Below are 7,791 nucleotides of genomic sequence, written 5' to 3'. Positions count from 1 at the left end.
ATTTTAATATATGTATGTGTGTGTTCAGTTGTGTCCGACTCTTTGTAAACCCATGGACTCTAGCCTGCCAGACTCCTCTGTCCATGGGATTGTCCAGGCAAGAATACTGGAGTGGGCTGCCATTTCCCTCTCCGGGGGATCTTCCCAACCCAGGGATCAAACCCCCATCTCCTGCATGCATTTCTTACATTGGCAGGTGGGTTCTTTACCACTGAGTTGTTGGAGAAGCCCTAATTTTTTTAATATATAACTCACTAAGTCAATATTGCTAATGAAGATGTAGGGGTTCCTTGATATAAAAATAAACATTTTTTTTTTTTGGCAAGAAACAGTCCCCTTTCAGTTCTGATGATTCTTTCACCACTTGTACCTTCAGCATTTATGGCTGGTTTTCTTTCTCCCATTGGCATGTTACTCTGTGTTCTTCCTGTAACATTTCACCGTGTGAACAGACTTGGTTTCCCCAATAAATGGTAACAAGTCTGGTAGCTTTTTTTTTGGCCTCCCTACACAGCACATGGGATCTTAGCTCCCCACCAGGGATGGAACCTGAGTCCCCCCACACTGGTAGTTCAAAGTCTTAATCACTGGACCACTTGGGAAGTCCTGGTAGCTTTTTCTCTTGCATATTCCCCGATACTGTGCGGTTTTTCTAGGGAGCTCTGCATTTAGCCACTTCCAGCAGACTTTGCCTCTGGATTATTCTTTTGACCTTACTTGCTTCCAGGAGAAACCACAACATCCTGGACTCTTAGGAGTGAGGAGGAGTCCTAGATGGTCAGAACTGCATTCAGGTTCCTAGTTCTATCCCTGCACTTGACTGGTGTGCAGCTTTGCGCTAGAATCTCCACCTTTGTAAAGCTAGGGTTTCGCTCTTCCTGGACTTCCCTGGTAGCCCAGTTGGTAAAGAATCAGCCTGCAATGCAGGAGACCCCTGTTCGATTCCTGGGTTGGGAAGATCCGCTGGAGAAGGATCTTCACTCCATGCTGGAGAAGGCTCCCCACTCCAATATTCTTGCCTGAAGATACCATGGACTGTACGGTCCATGGAGTCGCAAACAGTCGGACACAACTGAGCGATTTCACTTTCACGCTCACTTTGCTCTTCCTACTAGCTAATCTCTCATTTGTAAATAAAACAACTGGGTGACCAGACCTGTGAGAAGAAAACATCTGGGGTAGCAAGTGATTCTCCAGGATGCTCTTTCTGGTTTCCCAACAAGAGATGCTACAGATACACTTCTGAGTCCTGTTATTCCAAAGGCCATGCTGACATTCACTTCAGTGGAACCAGCTGGGGTACCTTCCTAACACGAGCAAACAGCAAAGCCAAAAAAGAGAGAAAGGAAAATCCGAAGTGCTGGATTGTAAGCGTCTCTGTGGAGTGTCTCGCATCTTTTTGGGATAAGGGGATTACTCGTTACACGCCCACACGCCTCTCCCTTCTGAAGATGTCTTTGAAGAACGATTCTGACGCTAGCATCAGTCAGTCGCTTAGAAGCTGACCCCGGGTGAACCACTGCTGCTTTTTTCCACTGCCTCTTCTGGAAGTTATTAAGAGATAGATGACAGAGACCAAAATTTGAGAAAGTGCCAGGAGTTTGTTTATTCTGATCTGGTTCCTTAGAGATGCAAATGCATGAATTATGAACATGATGGATGGAATCATAATGTTTCAACCTGCCAGCCCTACATCAAGGCCTACTTGAGTCTTGCTAAAAAAGACAAATAAGTGCTCATGTTTGTCAAGAGAAGAGGAGAGACTTCTTAGAACTTTTACTTCAGACAACTCAAATCCAGATTCAACCAACTAGTTCCTTTATATAAAGGAATCCATTTTTTAACACCAGTGTATATGCATATAAGCGCCCTTGTCGTGATGGCTCAGCTTAAAGAATCTGCCTGCAATACAGGAGATACAGGAGATGAAGGTTTGACCCCTGAGGTCAGGAAGATCCCAGGGAGAAGGAAATGGCAACCCACTCTTGTATTCTTGCCTGGAAAAATCCCATGGACAGAGGAGCCTGGTGAGCTACAGTCCTTGTGGTCGCAAAGAACTGGACACAACTGAGCAACTAAATAACAACAAAGTGCTTTGAAGATACCGTTTTCTTCCAAGACCAGGCTGTGAAAGTCTTGCAAGGCTATCACCCATCCTCTCAGAGTGAGTAATTTCATGTTCAGCCTCTGACACTGGAACATTTCCAGTGGCCTGAGTCCAACGGAGAAAGCTGAATCCTGCTTCTAGAGTTGTGTCTGTCTTGACCAAACCTTTCTAATAAATGAACTGTTCATCAGGCCCAAGAGACACGGAGCTGGGGCTTCATTTGTGTCTACAGAACTGATTGCATGAACTATTTTGTGTCTGCTTGCCAAGAAACGTTTGTTGAAAAAATGTCCACGTGACGGGAAGAATTTGGTCTGAGGTTCTTTTTCCTTACACCCTGACAGGGAGCTTACGAGAGAGTAGCTAGACCTTCCCCATCCTCAACTTCTTCAGCAGCTATCGTGGTCTCCTTAAACAACTTCCAAGTTTTGCATGAGCCCTAGGCCAGTTCACAGCATAAGTAGATGTAGAAATAACAGACCAATTCATGCATCAGTTTATGAAGTGAAACATTAGACAGCGCATATGGGCTAAGTTGCTCAGTTGTGTCTGACTCTTTGGGACCCTATGGACTGCAGCCTGCCAGGCTCCTATGTCCATGGACAGTGGACAAGTACAAAATCCTTTCTCTGGGCAATTGGGAGCTGTTTCTCTAAAGGGAAACTTCTTTTGTTTTTTATTTCTTTATTTTTCAAACTTTTAATTTTATGTTGGAGTCTAGCCAACTAAGCTTCCCTGGTGACTCAGAAGGTAAAGGATCCACCTGCAATGCGGGTTTAACCCCTGGGTCGGGAGGATCCCCTGGAGGAGGAAATGACAACCCACTCCAGTATCCTTGCCGGGAGAATCCCGTGGACAGAGGCGGCAGTGCATGGAGCTGCAGAGAGTCAGACAGGACGGAGAGACTAACACTTCCACTTTCACGTGGCCAGCACTTTTCACAGCTCCTCAGCCCTACCACACACGTATCCATTCTCCGCCAGACTCCCGCCCCACCCAGGCTGCCACACAACACCCAGCAGAGTTAAGGGAAGCTTCTTTGAGCCCCGGAACTCTGTAGCAGGGGGTGGAGGAGGAGGAAATCAAAGTCTAGCTGACGGATGCGTTGAAAGCCTCAAGGCCCAGGCCCCGGGCGCCCGCTCTGGGGGGTGAAGTCCGCGTGAGTCCAGCTCTGATGAGGAGCAGACTTGGGTTAGGAAAAACGTGGCCCACGGCAATTATCTTTGCCCATAAAGATTTGTGACTTATTTCCTCCTCTTAAATCAAGGCCAGGCCAGGCCCACATGCCAGCGAGTCCACAAGAGCAGAGACCTACCAATTAGCAGGACAGCGGGAGTGCAGACAGACCCATCCAGCCCAGGGACCGGCCTCTTGGGTCCACGCGCGGCTTCGCCCGTGACCTGCTGTCCCTCGTTTCCTTTGGTCTGAGATTCAAGGTCAGCAGGCAAGGAAGCGACGGGCGAGCAGAAAACCAGTCACGGGAGATTTTGTTTTGGGTGAACATCGTCCTGACTAAACAAACCTTTAACTGTGAAGACGTGGCGTTTGCAGCTTCAGTGGGGACAGGAAGACGTAAAGAAAGACTGGCCAGGGGGAAGGGTGGAGGTGATGTGATTTTGACGAACTGCAAAGAACGGCGGGCAGGCTTTCCTGAAGGCCTTGCCTGTTCACTTTCCAAATGCTAAATTCTCTGTTTTAAAGAGACGCTCAGAGAATTCAGACCTGAGAGTGGATCCAGGTTGGAGGGGAATGGATTAGAAGGTGGTGGATTGCTGTGACACCCAGGTTGGCTCTGAGATGGAGACGCATGTGACCAGGTCCCTTGGTGTGTGCTTTTAGGGGCTCACTTGTGAAGGAGGTGAGGACGTGGGGTGGGAACAAGAGGGTTGAGCTTTGCCACAGCTGCGAGTCCGGTGAGCTACCACCTGACACTGGTCAGGATGGCCATCAGTAAAAAGTCCAGAAGTAACAAACGCTGGGCGGGGTGCCGGGAAAGGGAACCCTTCTACACTGCTGGTGGGAATGTAACTTGGTGCAGCCACTGTGGAAAACAGTGTGGCAGTTCCTTAAAAAGCTAAAGAGACAGTTATCATATGATCCAGCGATCTCAGTCCTCAGCAGGTATCTGGAGAAAACTATAATTTGAAAAGATGCGTGTACCCCAATGTTCACGCAGCACTATTGACGATAGCCGAGGCGGGGCGACCACCTAAATGCCCACCAGCAGAGGAATGGATAGGGAAGATGCGGCCCATGTACACAATGGAATATCCCTCAGCCGTCGAAAGCGTGAAATAATGCCACTGGCGGCCACGTAGGTCGACCTGGAAGTTGTCAGGCTAAGGGGAGTCAGTGAGATAGAGAAAGACAAGTATCATATGATGCCGCTTAGGTGTGGAATCTAAAAAATGATGCGAATGAACTCACTGATGAAACAGGAAAAGACTCAGACACAGAGAACAAACATGGTTACCAACAGGGGAAGTGTGGGGAGGGCAAGGATACAGCTGGAATCTGGGATTCGCCGGTACACACCACTTCACGTAAAACAGATAAACAGCAAGGACCTGCTGTAAGGCACAGGGAACTCAATGTCCTGTAATAAACCATAATGAAAAAGAATGTATGTATGTATGAAAAAGTATGTATGTATGTATGTACAGGACTGAGTCACTTTGCTGTCACCACGTGCTAACACAGCAGAGTGAATCCACTGTACTCCAATACAATAAAAAGATTAAAATATGAAGCAACTTCGTCCTCAACTAGACAAACTTGATGGTCATAGTTTCACTCCTGTGAATACGAAGAAGGATGTGTCTCCAATTTGTCTATTCGTGTTCAACTATGATGCTATTCTTACATGAAGACCAGACGGGCAGATCCAAGCAGAAAGACACGTCAGTGCCCCGGCCGTGAGGAAAACGGAGAGAACCAAGCCGAGTGCTTCTCAGGGGCAGGGCAAGTTCAGCGCCAGAGGGACGGGGCCCGGCTCAGTCGGGACCGCTTCACGGCAGACGGCTCAAATTATATCTCTCGGACGAAGCTCCTCATTAAGGATCTGCACCTCAGAGACGTTCTGGCCTCCCAAGGTGCATCATTAAAGAAGCCGAGCATAATGATAGTAATTTAAAGGGAGCTGAAAGAGCAGTCTAACTTAGAACAGGTATTCACAGTTCAGCCATTCTCAAGAAGAGGCTCCTCTGGATAAAGAATCTTCGCTGAAGGAATCGTGGGCAAAGCCGTCTTTTGAAGGCAAACGTTATGGTTTTTCCAGTGGTCATGTATGGATGTGAGAGTTGGACTATAAAGAAAGCTGAGCGCAGAAGAATTGATGCTTTTGAACTGTGGTGTTGGAGAAGACTCTTGAGAGTCCCTTGGACTGCAAGGAGATCCAACCAGTCCATCCTAAAGGAAATCAGTCCTGGGTGTTCATTGAAAGGACTATGCTGAAGCTGAAACTCCAATACTTTGGCCACCTGATATGAAGATCTGACTCATTAGAAAAGACCCTGATGCTGGGAGGGATTGGGCACAGGAGGAGAAGGGGATGACAGAGGGTGAGATGGTTGGATGGCATCACTGACTCAATGGACATGGGTTTGGGTGGACTCCGGGAGTTGGTGATGGACAGGGAGGCCTGGCGTGCTGTGGTTCATGGGGTCGCAAAGAGTCAGACACGACTGAGCGACTGAACTGAACTTATCCATCCCGGTGAGTGAGAAGCAGGGAACGTGGCCAGTGGCTCTCAGGGCAGATCGCTTCCTTCCAAGTCATCTCATCACAGGATGATTTCCAGCAGCAACTTGTTCTGCCTTGTAACTCAGTTGTGTCCTGAATGGCGTGTTTCACCAAATGCTACCTTGTCCCCAGAGCTCCTGCCAGGAGCCCCCAGCATCCCCGGGAGGGCCGACTGCTGAGTGACTGGCCTGCGGGGTCGGGGCTGGGGGACGCAGGCTTCCCCTGAACCGTCTCGGCTGCGCTGCCCTGCGTGCCCTCACAGACGCTACTCAGCAGGGAGGCGGCCTCTTGGGAGAAAGGGAGGAGGAAAGTGTCACTTTCCTGCTGCCCTTTGTGACGCCCAACAGAGGGAATGCACAGCACAGGTGTGGGAGTTTGGCTGACTTGTAGTAAAAAATAAATGCGGTTTCCTGTTTGCCACTTATTTTCATTCCTAAGTGGTGAGGAGCCGCTGGTGCTTCCTGCCAGGACTAGTATTTTATGCAGGCAGAGTTGGTGTCATTTGGGACCAAAAAATGTCAATGCCTGCAACCTTCTCAAAGCTCTCATGTCTCACTCATGAGTGCCATTCCTTAAAGTAATATTGAGGATTTGGGCTGAATCATTGTGTTACTTGGAGTGTTGAAAGATTGGCACCTTGAAGCATTATAATTTTCTCATGTATCTGATTAACTTAAAGCAATTCTGGGTCCTAAGAATATTCAGTGGTCCATCCATCTATCCATCCACCCATCCATCCACCAACCACCCATTCATCCATCCATCCATCCATCTACCCATCCCTCCATCCCTCCATCCATCCACCCAACCACCCATCCATCCATCCATCCATCCACCATCTATGTGCTGAGATATCAAGCAGTAGGCTTGTGTTGATGCACTGAGGTGGGGAGCCTGTCTGCAGACAGTTACTCCCATGACACAGAGCTCTGAAAAGACCCTTCCAAACACTGAAGTGTGTTCTGCACAGATCTAGCTTTTCCCAACTTTCCAACCAAAACAAACAAACAAACCCAGAAAATCACCCTGGGAAACTCTCCCAAGCTGGATTCCCTGGGGTTCCACAGCCCTGCTTCCTCACCTTCATCACTCCTGGAAGAAGGCTGCAGATTCCAGGACAGGAACCCCGAGAACCAACTCACATGCTCCCTTTCTGGGCATTCCAGAAAAAAAATTGGAAACAAACCCCGAAGACTGTCCACACAGCAGCCGCAGCCGTGACTGCAATCGCTCAATTCCATGGTTATTCACGAAGTACAGATTATAGGCTTCCGTAGCCAACGGCTCCGTGACTCGACCAGATAAAACTAAACAAGGAAAAAACCCAACATGCAAACGCTGGATATTTTCTCAGCATATGGCAGCATTTAGTCCCAGTCAGCAAGAAATAGGAACAAAACAAAGCTGTGAGCACATCTTGGTTTTTTTTTTCTGCTTTGTTTGGCTTCACAAGGATGTGGATAATGTGAGACCCAGGCCTGCTTATGAGGAGCAAGACTCTTTTGAACATTCCTGATATAACAAAATCATAAAGAAATGGGGCAGGCTACTTGCTGTTTTTGTTCTTCAGTTCACTTTTTAAATTGAAGTATAGTTAATTTGGGCTCCCCTGGTGACTCAGCTGGTAAAGAATCTGCCTGCAATGCGGGAGACCTGGGTTCGATTCCTGGGTTGGAAAGATCCTCTGGAGGAGGAAGAGGCTACCCACTCCAGTATTCTGGCCTGGAGAATCCCCACGGACAGAGTAGCTTGGTGGGCTACACTCCATGGGGTCCCAAAGAGTCGGACACGACTGAGTGAGTAAGCATAGCACAGCACAGCATATTAATTTACGATGTTGTGTTAGTTTCAGGTGTATAGCAAAATGATCCAGTTATAGACAAATATATACATATCCTTATTATATCTATATATTCTTTCTCAGATTCTTTTCCACTACAGGT

Source organism: Odocoileus virginianus, chromosome 17 (genome assembly GCF_023699985.2).
Source record: "Odocoileus virginianus isolate 20LAN1187 ecotype Illinois chromosome 17, Ovbor_1.2, whole genome shotgun sequence".
Lineage (NCBI taxonomy): Eukaryota > Metazoa > Chordata > Mammalia > Artiodactyla > Cervidae > Odocoileus > Odocoileus virginianus.
The sequence above is the reverse complement of the archived record's forward strand: the minus strand, read 5'-3'. Positions refer to the sequence as shown.